Source organism: Schistocerca serialis, chromosome 2, assembly GCF_023864345.2.
Source record: "Schistocerca serialis cubense isolate TAMUIC-IGC-003099 chromosome 2, iqSchSeri2.2, whole genome shotgun sequence".
NCBI lineage: Eukaryota > Metazoa > Arthropoda > Insecta > Orthoptera > Acrididae > Schistocerca > Schistocerca serialis.
This window is the reverse complement of record NC_064639.1, coordinates 884458-911992: the sequence shown is the minus strand read 5'-3', so window position 1 is coordinate 911992 and position 27535 is coordinate 884458.

Below are 27535 nucleotides of genomic sequence, written 5' to 3'. Positions count from 1 at the left end.
CGAATTATGTACAAGAAGACTGACTCCTCTTACTGTCTATGTTTTGAACCATTCATGTGACACTAGTTATAGATTCCGATGCTTCACTCCAGGTTTACTGTATCCCTTGGACCTTCGTATTGACGATGAAACACAGAAATTGCATCGGAAGTTAATACAATTGGCACAATGGCGACTTAAGTACTAGAAGACTGACTCTTCTTACTGACTATGTTTCGGACCATTCCTGTGCCACTAGTTATAGATTCCGGTGCTTCACTTCAGGTTTAATGGATCCCTTGGACCTACTTATTGACGATGAAAGACAGAAATTGCATAGGAATTAAATACAAAAGGCACAATGCCGACTTAAGTACAAGAATACTGACTCTTCTTACTGTCTATGTTTTGAACCATCCCTGTGACACTAGTTATAGATTCCGATGCTTCACACCAGGTTGACTGTATCCCTTGGACCTTCTTATTGACGATGATACACAGAAATTGCATCGGAATTAAATACAAAAGGCACAATGCCGACTTTAGTAAAAGAACACTGACTCTTCTTACTGTCTATGTTTTGAACCATTCCTGTGACACTAGTTATAGATCCCGATGCCTCACTCTAGGTTTAATGTATCCCTTGAACCTTCTTATTGACAATGAGACACAGAAATTGCATAGGAATTAAATAAAAAAGACACAATGCCGACTTAAATATCAAGAAGGCTGACTCTGCTTACTGTCTATGTTTTCAACCATTCCTCTGACACTAGTTACAGATTCCGATGCCTCACTCCAGGTTAACTGTATCCCTTGGACCTTCTTATTGACGATGAAACACAGTAATTGCATCGGAATTAAATCCAAAAGGCACAATGCCGACTTAGGTACAAGAAGACTGACTCTTCTTAGTGACTATGCTATGAACCATTCCTGTGACACTAGTTATAGATTCCGATGCTTCACTTCAGGTTTACTGTATACCTTGGACATTCTTATTGACGATGAAACACAGAAATTGCATCGGAATTAAATAGAATATGCTCAATGTCGACTTAAGTACAAGAAGACTGACTCTTCTTACTGTCTATGATTTGAACCATTCCTGTGACACTAGTTATAGATTCCGATGCTTCACCCCAGGTTTACTGTAACCCTTGGACCTTCTTATTGACGATGAAACACAGACATTGCATCGGAATTAAATAGAAAATGCACAATGCCGACTTAAGTACAAGAAGACTGACTCTTCTTACTGACTATGTTTGAACCATTCCTGTGACACTAGTTACAGATTCCGATGCTTCACTTCAGGTTTACTGTATCCCTCTGACCTTCTTATTGACAATGAAACACCGAAATTGTATCGGAATTAAATAGAAAACTCACAATGCCGACTCAAGTACAAGAGGACTGACTCTTCTTCCTGTCTATGTTTTGAACCATTGCTGTCACACTTTTTATAGATTCCGATGCTTCACTCCAGGTTTACTGTAACCCTTGGACCTTCTTATTCACGATGAAACACAGAAATTGAATCGCAATTAAATAGAAAAGGCACAATGCCGACTTAAGTACAAGAAGACTGACTCTTCTTAGTGATTATAGTTTGAACCATTGCTGTGACACCAGTTATAGATTCCGATGCTTCACTTCTGGTTTACTGTATACCTTGTTCCTTCTTATTGACGATGAAACACAGAAATTGCATCGGAATTAAATAGAAAAGGCACAATGCCGACTTAAGTACAAGAAGACTGACTCTTCTTAGTGAATATAGTTTGAACCATTGCTGTGATACTAGTTATAGATTCCGATGCTTTACTTCAGGTTTACTGTATACCTTGGACATTCTTATTGTCGATGAAACACAGAAATTGCATCGGAATTAAATAGAAAAAGCACAATGTCGACTTAAGTACAAGAAGACTGACTCTTCTTACTGTCTATGTTTTGAACCATTCCAGTGACACTAGTTATAGATTCCGATGCTTCACTTCAGGTTTACTGTATCCCTCTGACCTTCTTATTGACGATGAAACACCGAAATTGCATCGGAATTAAATAGAAAACTCACAATGCCGACTCAAGTACAAGAAGACTGACTCTTCTTACTGTCTATGTTTTGAACCATTCCTGTGACACTAGTTAAGGATTCCGATGCTTCACTTCAGGTTTACTGTATACCTTGGACCTTCTTATTGACGATGAAACACAGAAATTGCATCGGAATTAAATAGAAGAGGCACAATGCCGACTTAAGTACAAGACGACTGACTCTTCTTAGTGATTATAGTTTGAACCATTGCTGTGACACTAGTTATAGATTCCGATGCTTTACTTTAGGTTTACTGTATACCTTGTACCTTCTTATTGACGATGATACACAGAAATTGCATCGGAATTAAATAGAAAAGGCACAATGCCGACTTAAGTACAAGAAGGCTGACTCTTCTTAGTGATTATAGTTTGAACCATTGCTGTGACACTAGTTATAGATTCCGATGCTTTACTTCAGGTTTACTGTATACCTTGGACATTCTTATTGTCGATGAAACACAGAAATTGCATCGGAATTAAATAGAAAAAGCACAATGTCGACTTAAGTACAAGAAGACTGACTCTTCTTTCTGTCTATGTTTTGAACCATTCCAGTGACACTAGTTATAGATTCCGATGCTTCACTTCTGGTTTACTGTATCCCTCTGACCTTGTTATTGACTATGAAACACCGAAATTGCATCGGAATTTAATAGAAAACTCACAATGCCGACTCAAGTACAAGAAGACTGACTCTTCTTACTGTCTATGCTTTGAACCATTCCTGTGACACTAGTTATAGATTCCGATGCTTTACTTCAGATTTACTGTATGCCTTGGACATTCTTATTGACGATGAAACACAGAAATTGCATCGAAGATAAATAGAAAAGGCACAATGCCGACTAAAGTACAAGAAGACTGACTCTTCTTACTGTCTATGTTTGAACCATTCCTGTGACACTAGTTATAGATTCCGATGCTTCACTCCAGGATTACTGCAACCCTTGGACCTTCTTATTGACGATGAAACACAGAAATTGCATCGGAAGTAAATAGAAAAGGCACAATGCCGACTTAAGTACAAGAAGACTGACTCTTCTTACTGACTATGTTCTGAACCATTCCTGTGACACTAGTTATAGATTCCGATGCTTCACTTCAGGTTTACTGTATACCTTGTACCTTCTTATTGACGATGAAACACAGAAATTGTATCGGAATTAAATACAAAAGGCACAATGCCGACTTAAGTACAAGAAGACTGACTCTTCCTACTGTCTATGTTATGAACCATTCCTGTGACACTAGTTTAGGATTCCGATGCTTCACTTCAGCTTTACTATATCCCTCTGACCTTATTGCCGATGAAACACAGAAATTGCATCGGAATTAAGTACAAAAGGCACAATGCCGACTTAAGGACAAGAAGACTGACTCTTCTTACTGACTATGTTCTGAAACATTCCTGTGACTCTAGTTAAAGATTCCGATGCTTCACTTCAGGTTTACTGTATCCCTTGGACCTTCTTATTGACGATGAATCACAGGAAATGCATCGGAATTAAACACAAAAGGCACAATGCTGACTTAAGTACAAGAAGACTGACTCTTCTGGCTGTCTATATTTTGAACCATTCCAGTGGCACTAGTTATAGATTCCGATGCTTCACTTCAGGTTTACTGTATTCCTTGGACCTTCTTATTGACAATGAAACACAGAAATTGCATCGAAATTAAATACAAAAGGCACAATGCCGACTTAAGTACAAGAAGACTGACTCTTCTTACTGTCTATGTTTTGAACCATTCCTGTGACACTAGTTATAGATTCCGATGCTTCACTTCAGGTTTACTGTATCCGTCTGACCTTCTTATTGACGATGAAACACAGAAATTGCATCGGAATTAAATACAAAAGGCACAATGCCGACATAAGTACAAGAAGACTGACTCTTCTTACTGTCTATGTTTCAACCATTCCTGTGACACTAGTTATAGATTCCGATGCTTCACTCCAGGTTTACTGTATTCCTCGGACCTTCTTATTGACGATGAAACACAGAAACTCCATCGGAATGAAATAGAAAAGGCACAATGCCGACTTAAGTACAAGAAGACTGACTCTTCTTACTGATAATAGTTTGAACCATTCCGGTGACAAATGTTATAGATTCCGATGCTTCACTTCAGGTTTACTGTATCCCTCTGATCTACTTATTGACGATGAAACACAGAAATTGCATCGGATTTAAATAGAAAACTCACAATGCCGACTTAAGGACAAGAAGACTGACTCTTCTAACTGTCTATGTTTTGAACCATTCCTGTGACACTAGTTATAGGTTCCGATGCTTCACTCCAGGTTTACTGTATCCCTTGGACCTTCTTATTGACGATGAAACACAGAAATTGCATCGAAATTAAATAGAAAAGGCACAATGCCGACTTAAGTACAAGCAGACTGACTCTTCTTATTGATTATAGTTTGAACCATTGCTGTGACATTATTCATAGATTCCGATGCTTTACTGCAGTTTTACTGGATACCTTCGACATTCTTTTTGACGATGAAACACAGAAATAGCATCGGAATTAAATAGAAAAGGCTCAATGTCGACTTAAGTACAAGAAGACTGAATCTTCTTTCAGTCTATGCTTTAAACCATTCCTGTGACACTAGTTATAGATTCCGATGCTTCACTCCAAGTTTACTGTAACCCTTGGACCTTCTAATTGACGATGAATCACAGAAATTGCATCGGAATTAAATAGAAAAGGCACAATGCCGACTTAAGTACAAGAAGACTGATTCTTCTTACTGACTATGTTTTGAAAAATTCCTGTGACTCTAGTTATAGATTCCGATGCTTCACTTGAGGTTTACTGTATCCCTCTGACCATATTGCCGATGAAACACAGAAATTGCATCGGAATTGAATACAAAAGGCACAATGCCGACTTAAGTACAATAAGACTGACTATTCTTACTGTCTATATTTTGAACCATTCCAGTGACACTAGTAATAGATTTCGATGCTTCACTTCAGGTTTACTGTATCCCTTGGACCTTCTTATTGATGATGAATCATAGGAATTTCATCGGAATTAAATACAAAAGGCACAATGCCAACTTAAGTACAAGAAGACTGAGTCCTCTTACTGACTATGGTTTGAACCATTCCTGTGACACTAGTTATAGATTCCAATACTTCACTTCAGGTTTACTGTATCCCTCGGACCTTCTTATTGACGATGAAACACAGATATTGCATCGGAATTAAATACAAACGGCGCAATGCCGGTTTAAGTACAAGAAGAATGACTCTTCTTACTGACTATGTTTTGAACCATTCCTGTGACACTAGTTATAGATTCTGATGCTTCACTTCAGGTTTACTGTATCCCTTGGATCTTCTTATTGAAGATGAAACACGGAAATTGCATCGGAATTAAATACAAAAGGCACAATGCCGATTTAAGTACAAGAATACTGACTCTTCTTAGTGTCTATGATTTGAACCATCCCTGTGACACTAGTTATAGATTCCGATGCTTCACTCCAGGTTTACTGTATCCCGTGGACCTTCTTATTGACGATGAAACACAGAAATTGCATCGGAATTAAATATAAAAGGCATAATGCCGACTTTAGTACAAGAAGACTGACTCTTCTTACTGTCTATGTTTTGAACCATTCCTGTGACACTAGTTATAGATTCCGATGCTTCACCCTAGGTTTACTGTATCCCTTAGACCCTCTTATTGACGATGAAACACAGAAATTGCATCTGAATTAAATCCAAATGGCACAATGCCGACTTAAGTACAAGATGACTGACTTTTCTTACTGACTATGTTTTGAACCATTCCTGTGACACTAGTTATAGATTCCGATGCTTCACTACAGGTTTACTGTATCCCTCTGACCTTCTTATTGACGATGAAACACAGAAATTCATCGGAATTAAATAAAAAAGGCACAATGCCGACTTAAGTACAAGATGACTGACTCTTCTTACTGTCTATGTTTTGAACCATTCCTGTGACACTAGTTATAGATTCCGATGCTTCACTCCAGGTTTGCTATATCCCTTGGACCTTCTTATTGACGATGACACAAAGAAATTGCATCGGAAGTAAATAGAAAATGCACAATGCCGACTTAAGTACAAGAAGACAGACACTTCCTACTGTCTATGTTTTGACCCATTCCTGTGAAACTAGTTATTGATCCGATGATTGACTTCAGGTTTACTGTATCCCTCTGCCCTTCTTATTGACGATGAAACACATAAATTGCAACGGAATTAAATACAAATGGCTCAATGCTGACTTAAGTACAAGCAGACTGACCGTTATTCTGTCTATGCTTTGAACCATTCCTGTGACACTAGTTATAGATTTCGATGCTTCACTTCAGGTTTACTGTATCCCTCTGACCTTCTTATTGACGATGAAACACAGAAATTGCATCGGAATTAAATCCAAAAGGCACAGTGCCGAATTATGTACAAGAAGACTGACTCCTCTTACTGTCTATGTTTTGAACCATTCATGTGACACTAGTTATAGATTCCGATGCTTCACTCCAGGTTTACTGTATCCCTTGGACCTTCGTATTGACGATGAAACACAGAAATTGCATCGGAAGTTAATACAATTGGCACAATGGCGACTTAAGTACTAGAAGACTGACTCTTCTTACTGACTATGTTTCGGACCATTCCTGTGCCACTAGTTATAGATTCCGGTGCTTCACTTCAGGTTTAATGGATCCCTTGGACCTACTTATTGACGATGAAAGACAGAAATTGCATAGGAATTAAATACAAAAGGCACAATGCCGACTTAAGTACAAGAATACTGACTCTTCTTACTGTCTATGTTTTGAACCATCCCTGTGACACTAGTTATAGATTCCGATGCTTCACACCAGGTTGACTGTATCCCTTGGACCTTCTTATTGACGATGATACACAGAAATTGCATCGGAATTAAATACAAAAGGCACAATGCCGACTTTAGTAAAAGAACACTGACTCTTCTTACTGTCTATGTTTTGAACCATTCCTGTGACACTAGTTATAGATCCCGATGCCTCACTCTAGGTTTAATGTATCCCTTGAACCTTCTTATTGACAATGAGACACAGAAATTGCATAGGAATTAAATAAAAAAGACACAATGCCGACTTAAATATCAAGAAGGCTGACTCTGCTTACTGTCTATGTTTTCAACCATTCCTCTGACACTAGTTACAGATTCCGATGCCTCACTCCAGGTTAACTGTATCCCTTGGACCTTCTTATTGACGATGAAACACAGTAATTGCATCGGAATTAAATCCAAAAGGCACAATGCCGACTTAGGTACAAGAAGACTGACTCTTCTTAGTGACTATGCTATGAACCATTCCTGTGACACTAGTTATAGATTCCGATGCTTCACTTCAGGTTTACTGTATACCTTGGACATTCTTATTGACGATGAAACACAGAAATTGCATCGGAATTAAATAGAATATGCTCAATGTCGACTTAAGTACAAGAAGACTGACTCTTCTTACTGTCTATGATTTGAACCATTCCTGTGACACTAGTTATAGATTCCGATGCTTCACCCCAGGTTTACTGTAACCCTTGGACCTTCTTATTGACGATGAAACACAGACATTGCATCGGAATTAAATAGAAAATGCACAATGCCGACTTAAGTACAAGAAGACTGACTCTTCTTACTGACTATGTTTGAACCATTCCTGTGACACTAGTTACAGATTCCGATGCTTCACTTCAGGTTTACTGTATCCCTCTGACCTTCTTATTGACAATGAAACACCGAAATTGTATCGGAATTAAATAGAAAACTCACAATGCCGACTCAAGTACAAGAGGACTGACTCTTCTTCCTGTCTATGTTTTGAACCATTGCTGTCACACTTTTTATAGATTCCGATGCTTCACTCCAGGTTTACTGTAACCCTTGGACCTTCTTATTCACGATGAAACACAGAAATTGAATCGCAATTAAATAGAAAAGGCACAATGCTGACTTAAGTACAAGAAGACTGACTCTTCTTACTGACTATGTTTTGAACCATTCCTGTGACACTAGTTATAGATTCCGATGCTTCACTTCAGGTTTACTGTATCCCTCTGACCGTATTGCCGATGAAACACAGAAATTGCATCGGAATTACATAGAAAAGGCACAATGCCGACTTAAGTACAAGATGACTGACTCTTCTTAGTGATTATAGTTTGAACCATTGCTGTCACACTAGTTATAGATTCCGATGCTGTACTTCAGGTTTACTGTATACCTTGGACATTCTTATTGACGATGAAACACAGAAATTGCATCGGAATTAAATAGAAAAGGCACAATGCCGACTTAAGTACAAGAAGACTGACTCTTCTTAGTGATTATAGTTTGAACCATTGCTGTCACACTAGTTATAGATTCCGATGCTTTACTTCAGGTTTACTGTATACCTACGACATTCTTATTGACAATGAAACACAGAAATTGCATCGGAATTAAATACAAAAGGCACAATGCCGACTTAAGTACAAGAATACTGACTCTTCTTACTGTCTATGTTTTGAACCATCCCCGTGACACTAGTTATAGATTCCGATGCTTCACTCCAGGTTGACTGTATACCTTGTACCTTCTTATTGACGATGAAACACAGAAATTGCATCGGAATTAAATACAAAAGGCACAATGCCGACTTAAGTACAAGAAGACTGACTCTTCCTACTGTCTATGTTTCGAACCATTCCTGTGACACTAGTTTTGGATTCCGATGCTTCACCTCAGGTTTACTGTATCCCTCTGACCTTCTTATTGACAATGAAACACAGAAATTGCATCGGAATTAAATACAAAAGGCACAATGCCGACTTAAGTACAAGAAGACTGACTCTTCCTACTGTCTATGTTTCGAACCATTCCTGTGACACTAGTTATAGATTCCGATGCTTCACTTCAGGTTTACTGTATCCCTCTGACTTTATTGCCGATGAAACACAGAATTTGCATCGGAATTAAATAGAAAAGGCACAATGCCGACTTAAGTACAAGAAGACTGACGCTTCTTAGTGATTATAGTTTGAGCCATTGCTGTCACACTAGTTATAGATTCCGATGTTTACTTCAGGTTTACTGTGTACCTTGGACATTCTTATTGACGATGAAACATAGAAATTGCATCGGAATTAAATAGAAAAGGCACAATGCTGACTTAAGTACAAGAAGACAGACTCTTCTCACTGTCTATGATTTTAACCATTCCTGTGACACTAGTTAGAGATTCCGATGCTTCACTTCAGGTTTACTGTATACCTTGTACCTTCTTATTGACGATGAAACACAGAAATTGCATCGGAATTAAATACAAACGGCACAATGCCGACTTAAGTACAAGAAGACTGACTCTTCATACTGTCTATGTTTTGAACCATTCCTGTGACACTAGTTTTGGATTCCGATGCTTCACCTCAGGTTTACTGTATCCCTCTGACCTTCTTATTGACAATGAAACACAGAAATTGCATCGGAATTAAATACAAATGGCACAATGCCCACTTAAGTACAAGAAGACTGACTCTTCCTACTGTCTATGTTTTGAACCATTCCTGTGACACTAGTTACAGATTCCGATGCTTCACTTCAGGTTTACTGTATCCCTCTGACCTTATTGCCGATGAAACACAGAAATTGCATCGGAATTAAATAGAAAAGGCACAATACCGACTTAAGTACAAGAAGACTGACTCTTCTTAGTGATTATAGTTTGAACCATTGCTGTCACACTAGTTATAGATTCCGATGCTTTACTTCAGGTTTACTGTATACCTTGGACATTCTTATTGACAATGAAACACAGAAATTGCATCGGAATTAAATACAAATGGCACAATGCCGACTTTAGTACAAGAAGACTGACTTTTCTTACTGTCTATGTTTTGAACCATTCCTGTGACACTAGTTATAGATTCCGATGCTTCACTCCAGGTTGACTGTATCCCTTGGACCTTCTTATTGACAATGATACACAGAAATTGCATCGGAATTAAATACAAATGGCACAATGCCGACTTTAGTACAAGAAGACTGACTCTTCTTACTGTCTATGTTTTGAACCATTCCTGTGACACTAGTTATAGATTCCGATGCCTCACTCTTGGTTTAATGTATCCCTTGAACCTTCATATTGACGATGATACACAGAAAATGCATAGGAATTAATTAAAAAAGGCACAATGCCTACTCAAGTACAAGAAGACTGACTCTGCTTACTGTCTATATTTGAACCATTCCTGTGACACTAGTTACAGATTCCGATGCCTCACTCCAGGTTTACTGTATCCCTTGGACCTTCTTATTGACGATGAAACACAGAAATTGCATCGGAAATAAATACAAAAGGCACAATGCCGACTTAAGTACAAGAAGACTGACTCTTCTTACTGACTATGCTTTGAACCATTCCTGTGACACTAGTTATAGATTCCGATGCTTCACTTCATGTTTACTGTATACCTTGGACATTCTTATTGACGATGAAACAGAGAAATTGCATCGGAATTAAATAGAAAAGGCTCAATGTCGACTTAAGTACAAGAAGACTGACTCTTCTTACTGTCTAGGTTTTGAACCATTCCTGTAACACTAGTTATAGATTCCGATGCTTCATTCCAGGTTTACTGTAACCCTTGGACCTTCTTATTGACGATCAAATACAGAAATTGCATCGCAATTAAATAGAAAAGGCACAATGCTGACTTAAGTACAAGAAGACTGACTCTTCTTACTGACTATCTTTTGAACCATTCCTGTGACACTAGTTATAGATTCCGATGCTTCACTTCAGGTTTACTGTATCCCTCTGACCGTATTGCCGATGAAACACAGAAATTGCATCGGAATTAAATAGAAAAGGCACAATGCCGACTTAAGTACAAGAAGACTCACTCTTCTTAGTGATTATAGTTTGAACCATTGCTGTCACACTAGTTATAGATTCCGATGCTTCACTTCAGGTTTACTGTATCCCTCTGACCTTCTTATTGACGATGAAGCACCGAAATTGCATCGGAATTAAATAGAAAACTCACAATGCCGACTCAAGTACAAGAAGACTGACTCTTCTTACTGTCTATGTTTTGAACCATGCCTGTGACACTAGTTATAGATTCCGATGCTTCACTCCAGGTTTACTGTATTCCTTGGACCTTCTTACTGACGGTGAAACACAGAAATTGCATCGGAATTAAATAGAAAAGGCACAATGCCGATTTAAGTACAAGAAGACTGACTCTTCTTAGTGATTATAGTTTGAACCATTGCTGTGACACTAGTTATAGATTCCGATACTTTACTTCAGGTTTACTGTATACCTTGGACATTCTTATTGACGATGAAACACAGAAATTGCATCGGAATTAAATAGAAAAGGCACAATGCCGACTTAAGTACAAGAAGACTGACTCTTCTTACTGACTATGTTTGAACCATTCCTGTGACACTAGTTACAGATTCCGATGCTTCACTTCAGGTTTACTGTATCCCTCAGACCTTCTTATTGACGATGAAACACCGAAATTGCATCGGAGTTAAATAGAAAACTCACAATGCCGACTCAAGTACAGGAAGACTGACTCCTCTTACTGTCTATGTTTTGAACCATTCCTGTGACACTAGTTATAGATTCCGATGCTTCACTCCAGGTTTACTGTATACCTTGGACCTTCTTATTGACGATGAAACACAGAAATTGCATCGGAATTAAATAGAAAAGGCACAATGCCGACTTAAGTACAAGAAGACTGACTCTTCTTAGTGATTATAGTTTGAACCATTGCTGTGACACTAGTTATAGATGCCGATGCTTTACTTCAGGTTTACTGTATACCTTGGACATTCTTATTGACGATGAAACACAGAAATTGCATCGGAATTAAATAGAAAAGGCACAATGCTGACTTATGTACAAGAAGACAGACTCTTCTTACTGACTATGTTTTGAACCATTCCTGTGACACTAGTTATAGATTCCGATGCTTCACTTCAGGTTTACTGTGTACCTTGTACCTTCTTATTGACGATGAAACACAGAAATTGCATCGGAATTAAATACAAACGGCACAAAGCCGACTTAAGTACGAGAAGACGGACTCTTCCTACTGTCTATGTTTTGAACCATTCCTGTGACACTAGTTTTGGATTCCGATGCTTCACCTCAGGTTTACTGTATCCCTCTGACATTCTTATTGACAATGAAACACAGAAATTGCATCGGAATTAAATACAAATGCCACAATGCCGACTTAAGTACAAGAAGACTGATTCTTCCTACTGTCTATGTTTTTAACCATTCCTGTAACACTTGTTATAGATTCCGATGCTTCACTTCAAGGTTTACTGTATCAATCTGACCTTATTGCCGATGAAACACAGAAATTGCATCGGAATTAAATGAAAAAGGCACATTGCCGACTTAAGTACAGGAAGACTGACTCTTCTTAGTGATTATAGTTTGAACCATTGTTGTCACACTAGTTATAGATTCCGATGCTTTACTTCAGGTTAACTGTATACCTTGGACATTCTTATTGACGATGAAACACAGAAATCGCATCGGAATTAAATAGAAAAGGCACAATGTCGACTTAAGTACAAGAAGACTGACTCTTCTTACTGTCTATGTTTTGAACCATTCCTGTGACACTAGTTATAGATTCCGATGCTTCACTCCACATTTACTGTAACCCTTGGACCTTCTTATTGACGATGAAACACAGAAATTGCATCGGAATTAAATAGAAAAGGCACAATGCCGACTTAAGTACAAGAAGACTGACTCTTCTTACTGACTATGTTTGAACCATTCCTGTGACACTAGTTACAGATTCCGATGCTTCACTTCAGGTTTACTGTATCCCTCTGACCTTCTTATTGACGATGAAGCACCGAAATTGCATCGGAATTAAATAGAAAACTCACAATGCCGACTCAAGTACAAGAAGACTGACTCTTCTTACTGTCTATGTTTTGAACCATGCCTGTGACACTAGTTATAGATTCCGATGCTTCACTCCAGGTTTACTGTATACCTTGGACCTTCTTATTGACGATGACACACAGAAATTGCATCGGAATTAAATAGGAAAGGCACAATGCCGACTTAAGTACATGTAGACTGACTCTTCTTAGTGATTATAGTTTGAACCATTGCTGTGACACTAGTTATAGATTCCGATGCTTTACTTCAGGTTTACTGTATACCTTGGACATTCTTATTGACGATGAAACACAGAAATTGCATCGGAATTAAATAGAAAATGCACAATGCCGACTTAAGTACAAGAAGACTGACTCTTCTTAGAGATAATAGTTTGAACCATTGCTGTGACACTAGTTATAGATTCCGATGCTTCACTTCAGGTTTACTGTATCCCTTGGACCTTGTTATTGACGGTGACACACAGAAATAGCATTGAAATTAAATACAAAAGGCAAAATGCTAACTTTAGTACACGAAGATTGACTCTTCTTACTGTCTATGTTTTGAACCATTCCTGTGACACTAGTTATAGATTCCGATGCTTCACTTCAGGTTTACTGTATCCTTCTGACCTACTTATTGACGATGAAACACAGAAATTGCATCGGAATTAAATAGAAAACTCACAATGCCGACTTAAGTACAAGAATACTGACTCTTCTTACTGACTATGTTTTGAAACATTCCTGTGACTCTAGTTATAGATTCCGATGCTTCACTTCAGGTTTACTGTATCCCTTGGACCTTCTTATTGACGATGAATCACAGGAATTGCATCGGAATTAAACACAAAAGGCACAATGCCGACTTAAGTACAAGAAGACTGACTCTTCCTACTGTCTATGTTTTGAACCATTCCTGTGACACTAGTTACAGATTCCGATGCTTCATTTCAGGTTTACTGTATCCCTCTGACCTTCATATTGACGATGAAACACAGAAACTGCATCGGAAAGAAATAGAAAAGGCACAATGCTGACTTAAGTACAAGAAGACTGACTCTTCTTACTGATAATAGTTTGAACCATTTCGGTGACAATAGTTATAGATTCCGATGCTTCACTTCGGGTTTACTGTATCCCTTGGACCTTGTTATTGACGGTGACACACAGAAATAGCATTGAAATTAAATACAAAAGGCAAAATGCTAACTTTACAACACGAAGATTGACTCTTCTTACTGTCTATGATTTGAAGCATTCCTGTGACACTAGTTATAGATTCCGATGCTTCACTCTAGGTTTACTGTAACCCTTGTATCTTCTTATTGACGATGAAACACAGAAATTGCATCGGAATTAAATAGAAAAGGCACAATGCAAACTTAAGTACAAGAAGACTGACTATTCTTACTGACTATGTTTTGAACGATTCCTGTGACACTAGTTATAGATTCCGATGCTTCACTTCAGGTTTACAGTATACCTTGGACCTTCTTTTTGACGATTGAACACAGAAATTGCATCAGAATTAAATACAAAAGGCACAATGCCGACTTAAGTACAATAAGACTGACTCTTCCTACTGTCTATGTTTTGAACCATTCCTGTGACACTAGTTTTGGATTCCGATGCTTCACTTCAGGTTTACTGTATCCCTCTGACCTACTTATTGACAATGAAACATAGAAATTGCATTGGAATTAAATTCAAAAGGCACAATGCCGACTTCAGTACGAGAAGACTGACTCTTCCTACTGTCTATGTTTTGAACCATTCCTGTGACACTAGTTATAGATTCCGATGCTTCACTTCAGGTCAACTGTATCCCTCTGACCTTCTTATTGACGATGAAACACAGAAATTGCATCGGAATTAAATACAAAAGGCACAATGCCGACTTAAGTACTAGAAGAATGACTCTTCTTACTGTCTATATTTTGAACCATTCCAGTGACACTAGTTATAGATTCCGATGCTTCACTTCAGGTTTACTGTATCCCTCTGACCTTCTTATTGACGATGAAACACAGAAATTGCATCGGAATTAAATACAAAAGGCACAATGCCGACTTAAGTACAAGAAGTCTTACTCTTCTTACTGTCTATTTTTGGAACCATTCCTGTGACACTAGTAATAGATTGCGATGCTTCACTCCAGGTTTACTGTATCCCTTGGACCTTCTTATTGCCGATGAAACACAGAAATTGTATCGGAATGAAATTGAAAAGGCACAATGCCGACTTAAGTACAAGAAGACTGACTCCTATTACTGATAATAGTTTGAACCATTCCTGTGACAATAGTTATAGATTCCGATGCTTCACTCCAAATTTACTGTATCCCTTGGACCTTATTATTGACGGTGAAACACAGAAATAGCATTGGAATTAAAGAGAAAAGGCACAATGCCGACTTAAGTACAAGAAGACTGACTCTTCTTACTGTCTATGCTTTGAACCATTCCAGTGACACTAGTTATAGATTACGATGCTTCACTTGAGGTTTACTGAATCCCTTGGACCTTCTTATTGACGTTGAAACAGAGAAATTGCATCGGAATTAAATAGAAAAGGCACAATGCCGACTTATGTACAAGAACACTGACTGTTCTTACTGACTATGCTTTGGACCATTCCTGTGACACTAGTTATAGATTACGATGCTTCACTTCAGGTTTACTGTATACCTTGGAAGTTCTTATTGACGATGAAATACAGAAATTGCATCGAAATTAAATTCAAAAGGCACAATGCCGACTTATGTACAAGAACACTGACTCTTCTTACTGACTATGCTTTGAATCATTCCTGTGACACTAGTTATAGACTACGATGCTTCACTTCAGGTTTACTGTATACCTTGGAAGTTCTTATTGACGATGAAATACAGAAATTGCATCGGAATTAAATTCAAAAGGCACAATGCCGACTTATGTACAAGAAGACTGACTCTTCTTACTGTCTATGTTTTGATCCATTCCTGTGACACTAGTTTCAGATTCCGATTCTTTACTCCAGGTTTACTGTATCCCTCTGACCTTCTTATTGACCATGAAAGAAAGAAATTGCGTCGAAATTAAATACAAAAGGCACAATGCCGACTTAAGTACAAGAAGACTGACTCTTCCTACTGTCTCTGTTTTGAACCATTCCTGTGACACTAGTTATAGATTCCGATGCTTCACTTCAGGTTTACTGTATTCCTCTGACCATATTGCCGATGAAACACAGAAATTGAATCGGAATTAAATACAAAAGGCAGAATGGCGACTTAAGGACAAGAAGACTAACTCTTCTTACTGACTATGTTTGAACCATTTCTGTGACACTAGTTATAGATTCCGATGCTTCAATTCAGATTTACTGTTTCCCTTGGACCTTCTTATTGACGATGAAACACAGAAATTGCATCGGAATTAAATACAAAAGGCACAATGCCGACTTAAGTACAAGAAGACTGACTCTTCCTACTGTCTATGTTTTGAACCAATTCTGTGACACTAGTTATAGAGTCCGATGCTTCACTTCAGGTTTACTGTATCTCTTGGACCTTCTTATTGACGATGAATCACAGAAATTGAATCGGAATTAAATACAAAAGGCACAATGCCAACTTAAGTACAAGAAGACTGACTCTTCTTACTGTCTATGTTTTGAACCATCTCTGTGACACTAGTTATAGATTCCCATTCTTCACTCCAGGTTTACTGTATCCCTCTGACCTTCTTATTGACGATGAAACACAGAAATTGCATCGGAATTAAATACAAAAGGCACAATGCCTACTTAAGTACAAGAAGACTGACTCTTCTTACTGTCTATGTTTGAAACATACCTGTGACACTAGTTATAGAGTCCGATGCTTCACTTCAGGTTTACTCTATCTCTTGGACCTTATTATTGACGATGAATCACAGAAATTGCATCGGAATTAAATACAAAATGCACAATGCCGACTTAAGTACAAGGAGACTGAATCTTCTTACTGTCTATATTTTGAACCATTCCAGTGACACTAGTTATAGATTCCGATGCTTCACTTCAGGTTTACTGTACCCCTTGGACCTTCTTATTGACGATGAAACACATAAATTGCATCGAAAGTAAATACAAAAAGCACAATGCCGACTTAAGTACAAGAAGACTGACTCTTCTTACTGTCTATAATTTGAACCATTCCTGTGACACTAGTTATAGATTCCGATGCTTCACTTCAGGTTTACTGAATCCCTTGGACTTTCTTATTGACGTTGAAACAGAGAAATTGCATCGGAATTAAATAGAAAAGGCACAATGCCGACTTATGTACAAGAACACTGACTCTTCTTACTGACTATGCTTTGGACCATTCCTGTGACACTAGTTATAGATTACGATGCTTCACTTCAGGTTTACTGTATACCTTGGAAGTTCTTATTGACGATGAAATACAGACATTGCATCGAAATTAAATTCAAAAGGCACAATGCCGACTTATGTACAAGAACACTGACTCTTCTTACTGACTATGCTTTGGACCATTCCTGTGACACTAGTTATAGATTACGATGCTTCACTTCAGGTTTACTGTATACCTTGGAAGTTCTTATTGACGATGAAATACAGAAATTGCATCGGAATTAAATACAAATGGCACAATGCCGACTTCAGTACAAGAAGACTGACTCTTCTTACTGTGTATATTTTGAACCATTCCAGTGACACTAGTTATATATTCCGATGTTTCACTTCAGGTTTACTGTACCCCTTGGACCTTCTTATTGACGATGAAACACAGAAATTGCACCCGAAGTAAATACACAAAGCACAGTGCCGACTTAAGTACAAGAAGACTGACTCTTCTAACTGTCTATGTTTTGAACAATCACTGTGACACTAGTTATAGATTCCCATTCTTCACTCCAGGTTTACTGTATCCCTCTGACCTTCTTATTGACGATGAAACATGGAAATTGCATCGGAATTAAATACCAAAGGCACAATGCCGACATAAGTACAAGAAGACTGACTCATCTTACTGTCTATGTTTTGAACCATCACTGTGACACTAGTTATAGATTCCGATTCTTGACTCCAGGTTTGCTGTATCCCTCTGACCTTCTTATTGACGATGAAACACAGAAATTGAATCGGAATTAAATACAAATGGAACAATGCCGACTTAAGTACAAGAAGACTGACTCTTCTTACTGACTATTTTTTGAACAATTCCTGTGACACTAGTTATAGATTCCGATGCTTCACTTCAGGTTTACTGTATCCCTCTGCCTTCTTATTGACGATGAAACACAGAAATTGCATCGGAATTAAATACAAAAGGCACAATGCCGACTTAAGTACAAGTAGAATGACTCTTCTTACTGTCTATGTTTGAACCATTCCTGTGACACATGTTATAGAGTCCGATGATTCACTTCAGGTTTACTGTATCTCTTGGACCTTCTTATTGACGATGAATCACAGAAATTGCATCGGTATTAAATACAAAAGGCACAATGCCGACTTAAGTAAAAGAAGACTGACTCTTCTTACTGTCTATATTTTGAACCATTCCAGTGACACTAGTTATAGATTCCGATGCTTGACTTCAGGTTTACTGTATCCCTCTGACCTTCTTATTGACGATGAAACACAGAAATTGCATCGGAATTAAATACAAAAGGCAGAATGCCGACTTAAGTACAAGAAGTCTTACTCTTCTTACTGTCTATTTTTGGAATCATTCCTGCGACACTAGTAATAGATTGCGATGCTTCACTCCTGGTTTACTGTATCCCTTGGACCTTCTTATTGCTGATGAAACACAGTAATTGTATCGGAATGAAATAGAAAAGGCACAATGCCGACTTAAGTACAAGAAGACTGACTCTTATTACTGATAATAGTTTGAACCATTCCTGTGACAATAGTTATAGATTCCGATGCTTCACTTCAATTTTACTGTATCCTTTGGACCTTATTATTGACGGTGAAACACAGAAATAGCATTGGAATTAAAGAGAAAAAGCACAATGCCGACTTAAGTACAAGAAGACTGACTCTTCTTACTGTCTATTTATTGAACAATTCCTGTGACACTAGTTATAGATTCCGATGCTTCACTCCAGGGTTACTGTATCCCTTGGACCTTCTTATTGGCGATGAAACACAGAACTTGAATCGGAATTAAATACAAAAGGCACAATGCCGACTAAAGGGCAAGAAGACTGAGTCTTCTTACTTACTTTGTTTTGCACCAATCCTGTGACACTAGGTATAGATACCGATGCTTGACTTCAGTTTTAGGGTATCCCTTGGCCCTTCTTATTGACGATGAAACACAGAAATTGCATCGGAATTAAATAGAAAAGGCACAATGTCGACTTAAGTACAAGAAGACTGACTCTTCTTACTGTCTATAATTTGAACCATTCCTGTGACACTAGTTATAGATTCCGATGCTTCACTTCAGGTTTACTGAATCCCTTGGACATTCTTATTGACGATGAAACAGAGAAATTGCATCGGAATTAAATAGAAAAGGCACAATGCCGACTTATGTACAAGAACACTGACTCTTCTTACTGACTATGCTTTGAACCATTCCAGTGACACTAGTTATAGATTACGATGCTTCACTTCAGGTTTACTGTATACCTTGGAAGTTCTTATTGACGATGAAACACAGAAATTGCATCGGAATTAAATACAAAAGGCACAATGCCGACTTATGTACAAGAAGACTGACTCTTCCTACTGTCTACGTTTTGATCCATTCCTGTGACACTAGTTTTAGATTGCGATTCTTTACTTCAGGTTTACTGTATCCCTCTGACCTTCTTATTGACCATGAAACAAAGAAATTGCGTCGGAATTAAATACAAAAGGCACAATGCCGACTTAAGTACAAGAAGACTGACTCTTCCTACTGTCTCTGTTTTGAACCATTGCTGTGACACTAGTTATAGATTCCGATGCTTCATTTCAGGTTTACTGTATTCCTCTGACCTTATTGCCGATGAAACACAGAAATTGAATCGGAATTAAATACAAAAGGCACAATGCCGACTTAAGTACAAGAAGACTGACTCTTCCTACTGTTTATGTTTTGAACCAATTCTGTGACACTAGTTACAGACTGTGATGCTTCACTCCTGGTTTACTGTATCCCTTGGACCTTCTTATTGCCGATGAATGACAGAAATTGCATCGGAATGAAATAGAAAAGGCACAATGCCGACTTAAGTACAAAAGACTGACTCTTATTACTGATAATAGTTTGAACCATTCCTGTGACAATAGTTATAGATTCCGATGCTTCACTTTAAATTTACTGTATCCCTTGGACCTTGGTATTGACGGTGAAACACAGAAATAGCATTGGAATTAAATACAAAAGGCACAATGCCGACTTTAATACAAGAGGATTGACTCTTCTTACTGTCTATTTTTTGAACAATTCCTGTGACACTAGTTATAGATTCCGATGCTTCACTCCACGGTTACTGTATCCCTTGGACCTTCTTATTGACGATGAAACACAGATATTGCATCGGAATTAAATACAAAAGGCACAATGCCGACTTAAGGACAGGAAGACTGACTCTTCTTACTGACTTTGTTTTGAACCAATCCTGTGACACTAGGTATAGATTCCGATGCTTGACTTCAGTTTTAGTGTATCCCTTGGACCTTCTTATTGACGATGTAACACAGAAATTGCATCGAAATTAAATAGATAAGGCACAATGTCGACTTAAGTACAGGAAGACTGACTCTTCTTACTGTCTATGTTTTGAACTATTCCTGTGACACTAGTTATAGATTCCGATGCTTCACTTCAGGTTTACTGTATCTCTTGGACCATCTTATTGACGATGAATCACAGAAATTGCATCGGAATTACAAACAAAAGGCACAATGCCGACTTAAGTACAAGAAGACTGACTCTTCTTACTGTCTATATTTTGAACCATTCCAGTGACACTAGTTATAGATCCGGATGCTTCACTTCAGAGTTACTGTACCCCTTGGACCTTCTTATTGACGATGAAACACAGAAATTGCATCGGGAGTAAATACAAAAAGCACAATGCCGGTTTAAGTACAAGAAGACTGACTCTTCTTACTGTCTATGTTTTGAACCATCACTGTGACACTAGTTATAGATTCCGATTCTTCGCTCCAGGTTTACTGTATCCCTCTGACCTTCTTATTGACGATGAAACACAGAAATTGCATCGGAATTAAATACAAAAGGCACAATGCCGACTTAAGTACAAGAAGACTGACTCTTCTTACTGTCTATTTATGAACAATTCCTGTGACACTAGTTATAGATTCCGATGCTTCACTTGAGGTTTACTGTACCCCTCTTGCCTTCTTATTGACGATGAAACACGGAAATTGCATCGGAATTAAATACAAAAGGCACAATGCCGACTTAAGTACACGAAGACTGTCTCTTCTTACTGTCTATGTTTGAACCATTCCTGTGACACTAGTTATAGATTCCGATGCTTCACTTCAGGTTTACTGTATCCCTCTGACCATCTTATTGACGATGAAACACAGAAATTGCATCTGAATTAAATAGAAAAGGCACAGTGCTGACATAAGTACAAGAAGACTGACTCATCTTACTGTCTATGTTTTGAACCATCCCTGTGACTTTAGTTATAGATTCCGATGCTTCACTTCAGGTTTACTGTATCCCTCTGACCTTCTTATTGACGATGAAACACAGAAATTGCATCTGAATTAAATAGAAAAGGCACAGTGCTGACATAAGTACAAGAAGACTGACTCATCTTACTGTCTATGTTTTGAACCATCCCTGTGACATTAGTTATAGATTCCGATGCTTCACTCCAGGTTTACTGTATCCCTCTGACCTTCATATTGACGATGAAACACAGAAATTGCATCGGAATTAAATACAAAAGGCACAATGCCGACTTAAGTACAAGAAGACTGACTGTTCTTACTGTCTATGTTTGAACCATTCCTGTGACACTAGTTATAGATTCCGATGCTTCACTTCAGGTTTACTGTATCCCTCTGACCTTCTTATTGACGATGAAACACAGAAATTGCATTGGAAGTACATACAAAAAGCACAATGCCGACTTAAGTACAAAAAGACTGACACTTCTTATTGTCTATATTTTGAACCATCACTGTGACACTAGTTATAGATTCCGATTCTTCACTCCAGGTTTACTGTATCCCTTGGACCTACTTATTGCCGGTGAAACACAGAAATTGCATCGGAATGAAATAGATAAGGCACAATGCCGACTTAAGTACAAGAAGACTGACTCTTATTACTGATAATAGTTTGAACTATTCCTGTGACAATAGTTATAGATTCCGATGCTTCACTTTAAATTTACTGTATCCCTTGGACCTTGGTGTTGATGGTGAAACACAGAAATCGCATTGGAATTAAATACAAAAGGCACAATGCCGACTTAAATACAAGAGGACTGACTCTTCTTACTATCTATTTTTTGAACAATTCCTGTGACACTAGTTATAGATTCCGATGCTTCACTCCAGGGTTACTGTATCCCTTGGACCTTCTTATTGACGATGAAACACAGAAATTGCATCGGAATTAAATACAAAAGGCACAATGCCGACTTAAGTACAAGAAGACTGACTCTTCTTACTGTCTATATTTTGAACCATTCCAGTGACACTAGTTATAGATGCGGATGCTTCACTTCAGGTTTACTGTACCCCTTGGACCTTCTTATTGACGATGAAACACAGAAATTGCATCGGAAGTAAATACAAAAAGCACAATGCCGACTTAAGTACAAGAAGACTGACTCTTCTTACTGTCTATGTTTTGAACCATCACTGTGACACTAGTTATAGATTCCGATTCTTCGCTCCAGGTTTACTGAATCCCTCTGACCTTCTTATTGACGATGAAACACAGAAATTGCATCGGAATTAAGTACAAAAGGCACAATGCCGACTTAAGTACAAGAAGACTGACTCTTCTTACCGTCTATTTTTGAACAATTCCTGTGACACTAGTTATAGATTCCGATGCTTCACTTCAGGTTTACTGTATCCCTCTGACCTTCTTATTGACGATGAAACACAGCAATTGCATCGGAATTAAATAGAAAAGGCACAATGCCGACATAAGTACAAGAAGACTGACTCATCTTACCGTCTATGTTTTGAACCATCCCTGTGACATTAGTTATAGATTCCGATGCTTCACTCCAGGTTTACAGTATCCCTCTGACCTTCTTGTTGACGATGAAACACAGAAATTGCATCGGAATTAAATACAAAAGGCACAATGCCGACTTAAGTACAAGAAGACTGACTCTTCTTACAGTCTATTTTTAGAACAATTCCTGTGACACTAGTTATAGATTCCGATGCTTCACTTCAGGTTTACTGTATCCCTCTGACCTTATTATTGACGATGAAACACAGAAATTGCATCGGAATTAAATACAAAAGGCACAATGCCGACTAAAGTAAAAGAAGACTGACTCTTCTTACTGTCTATATTTTGAACCATTCCAGTGACACTAGTATAGATTCCGATGCTTCACTTCAGGTTTACTGTACCCCTTGGACCCTCTTATTGACGATGAAACACAGAAATTGCATCGGAATTAAATACAAAAGGCACAATGCCGACATAAGTACAAGAAGACTGACTCATCTTACTGTCTATGTTTTGAACCATCACTGTGACACTAGTTATAGATTCCGATTCTTGACTCCAGGTTTGCTGTATCCCTCTGACCTTCTTATTGACGATGAAACACAGAAATTGAATCGGAATTAAATACAAATGGAACAATGCCGACTTAAGTACAAGATGACTGACTCTTCTTACTGACTATTTTTTGAACAATTCCTGTGACACTAGTTATAGATTCCGATGCTTCACTTCAGGTTTACTGTATCCCTCTGCCTTCTTATTGACGATGAAACACAGAAATTGCATCGGAATTAAATACAAAAGGCACAATGCCGACTTAAGTACAAGAAGAATGACTCTTCTTACTGTCTATGTTTGAACCATTCCTGTGACACATGTTATAGAGTCCGATGCTTCACTTCAGGTTTACTGTATCTCTTGGACCTTCTTATTGACGATGAATCACAGAAATTGCATCGGTATTAAATACAAAAGGCACAATGCCGACTTAAGTAAAAGAAGACTGACTCTTCTTACTGTCTATATTTTGAACCATTCCAGTGACACTAGTTATAGATTCCGATGCTTGACTTCAGGTTTACTGTATCCCTCTGACCTTCTTATTGACGATGAAACACAGAAATTGCATCGGAATTAAATACAAAAGGCAGAATGCCGACTTAAGTACAAGAAGTCTTACTCTTCTTACTGTCTATTTTTGGAATCATTCCTGCGACACTAGTAATAGATTGCGATGCTTCACTCCTGGTTTACTGTATCCCTTGGACCTTCTTATTGCCGATGAAACACAGTAATTGTATCGGAATGAAATAGAAAAGGCACAATGCCGACTTAAGTACAAGAAGACTGACTCTTATTACTGATAATAGTTTGAACCATTCCTGTGACAATAGTTATAGATTCCGATGCTTCACTTCAATTTTACTGTATCCCTTGGACCTTATTATTGACGGTGAAACACAGAAATAGCATTGGAATTAAAGAGAAAAAGCACAATGCCGACTTAAGTACAAGAAGACTGACTCTTCTTACTGTCTATTTATTGAACAATTCCTGTGACACTAGTTATAGATTCCGATGCTTCACTCCAGGGTTACTGTATCCCTTGGACCTTCTTATTGGCGATGAAACACAGAACTAGCATCGGAATTAAATACAAAAGGCACAATGCCGACTAAAGGGCAAGAAGACTGAGTCTTCTTACTTACTTTGTTTTGCACCAATCCTGTGACACTAGGTATAGATACCGATGCTTGACTTCAGTTTTAGGGTATCCCTTGGACCTTCTTATTGACGATGAAACACAGAAATTGCATCGGAATTAAATAGAAAAGGCACAATGTCGACTTAAGTACAAGAAGACTGACTCTTCTTACTGTCTATAATTTGAACCATTCCTGTGACACTAGTTATAGATTCCGATGCTTCACTTCAGGTTTACTGAATCCCTTGGACCTTCTTATTGACGATGAAACAGAGAAATTGCATCGGAATTAAATAGAAAAGGCACAATGCCGACTTATGTACAAGAACACTGACTCTTCTTACTGACTATGCTTTGAACCATTCCAGTGACACTAGTTATAGATTACGATGCTTCACTTCAGGTTTACTGTATACCTTGGAAGTTCTTATTGACGATGAAACACAGAAATTGCATCGGAATTAAATACAAAAGGCACAATGCCGACTTATGTACAAGAAGACTGACTCTTCCTACTGTCTATGTTTTGATCCATTCCTGTGACACTAGTTTTAGATTCCGATTCTTTACTTCAGGTTTACTGTATCCCTCTGACCTTCTTATTGACCATGAAACAAAGAAATTGCGTCGGAATTAAATACAAAAGGCACAATGCCGACTTAAGTACAAGAAGACTGACTCTTCCTACTGTCTCTGTTTTGAACCATTGCTGTGACACTAGTTATAGATTCCGATGCTTCATTTCAGGTTTACTGTATTCCTCTGACCTTATTGCCGATGAAACACAGAAATTGAATCGGAATTAAATACAAAAGGCACAATGCCGACTTAAGTACAAGAAGACTGACTCTTCCTACTGTTTATGTTTTGAACCAATTCTGTGACACTAGTTACAGATTGTGATGCTTCACTCCTGGTTTACTGTATCCCTTGGACCTTCTTATTGCCGATGAATGACAGAAATTGCATCGGAATGAAATAGAAAAGGCACAATGCCGACTTAAGTACAAAAGACTGACTCTTATTACTGATAATAGTTTGAACCATTCCTGTGACAATAGTTATAGATTCCGATGCTTCACTTTAAATTTACTGTATCCCTTGGACCTTGGTATTGACGGTGAAACACAGAAATAGCATTGGAATTAAATACAAAAGGCACAATGCCGACTTTAATACAAGAGGACTGACTCTTCTTACTGTCTATTTTTTGAACAATTCCTGTGACACTAGTTATAGATTCCGATGCTTCACTCCACGGTTACTGTATCCCTTGGACCTTCTTATTGACGATGAAACACAGATATTGCATCGGAATTAAATACAAAAGGCACAATGCCGACTTAAGGACAGGAAGACTGACTCTTCTTACTGACTTTGTTTTGAACCAATCCTGTGACACTAGGTATAGATTCCGATGCTTGACTTCAGTTTTAGTGTATCCCTTGGACCTTCTTATTGACGATGAAACACAGAAATTGCATCGAAATTAAATAGATAAGGCACAATGTCGACTTAAGTACAGGAAGACTGACTCTTCTTACTGTCTATGTTTTGAACTATTCCTGTGACACTAGTTATAGATTCCGATGCTTCACTTCAGGTTTACTGTATCTCTTGGACTATCTTATTGACGATGAATCACAGAAATTGCATCGGAATTACAAACAAAAGGCACAATGCCGACTTAAGTACAAGAAGACTGACTCTTCTTACTGTCTATATTTTGAACCATTCCAGTGACACTAGTTATAGATCCGGATGCTTCACTTCAGAGTTACTGTACCCCTTGGACCTTCTTATTGACGATGAAACACAGAAATTGCATCGGGAGTAAATACAAAAAGCACAATGCCGGTTTAAGTACAAGAAGACTGACTCTTCTTACTGTCTATGTTTTGAACCATCACTGTGACACTAGTTATAGATTCCGATTCTTCGCTCCAGGTTTACTGTATCCCTCTGACCTTCTTATTGACGATGAAACACAGAAATTGCATCGGAATTAAATACAAAAGGCACAATGCCGACTTAAGTACAAGAAGACTGACTCTTCTTACTGTCTATTTATGAACAATTCCTGTGACACTAGTTATAGATTCCGATGCTTCACTTGAGGTTTACTGTACCCCTCTTGCCTTCTTATTGACGATGAAACACGGAAATTGCATCGGAATTAAATACAAAAGGCACAATGCCGACTTAAGTACACGAAGACTGTCTCTTCTTACTGTCTATGTTTGAACCATTCCTGTGACACTAGTTATAGATTCCGATGCTTCACTTCAGGTTTACTGTATCCCTCTGACCATCTTATTGACGATGAAACACAGAAATTGCATCTGAATTAAATAGAAAAGGCACAGTGCTGACATAAGTACAAGAAGACTGACTCATCTTACTGTCTATGGTTTGAACCATCCCTGTGACTTTAGTTATAGATTCCGATGCTTCACTTCAGGTTTACTGTATCCCTCTGACCTTCTTATTGACGATGAAACACAGAAATTGCATCTGAATTAAATAGAAAAGGCACAGTGCTGACATAAGTACAAGAAGACTGACTCATCTTACTGTCTATGTTTTGAACCATCCCTGTGACATTAGTT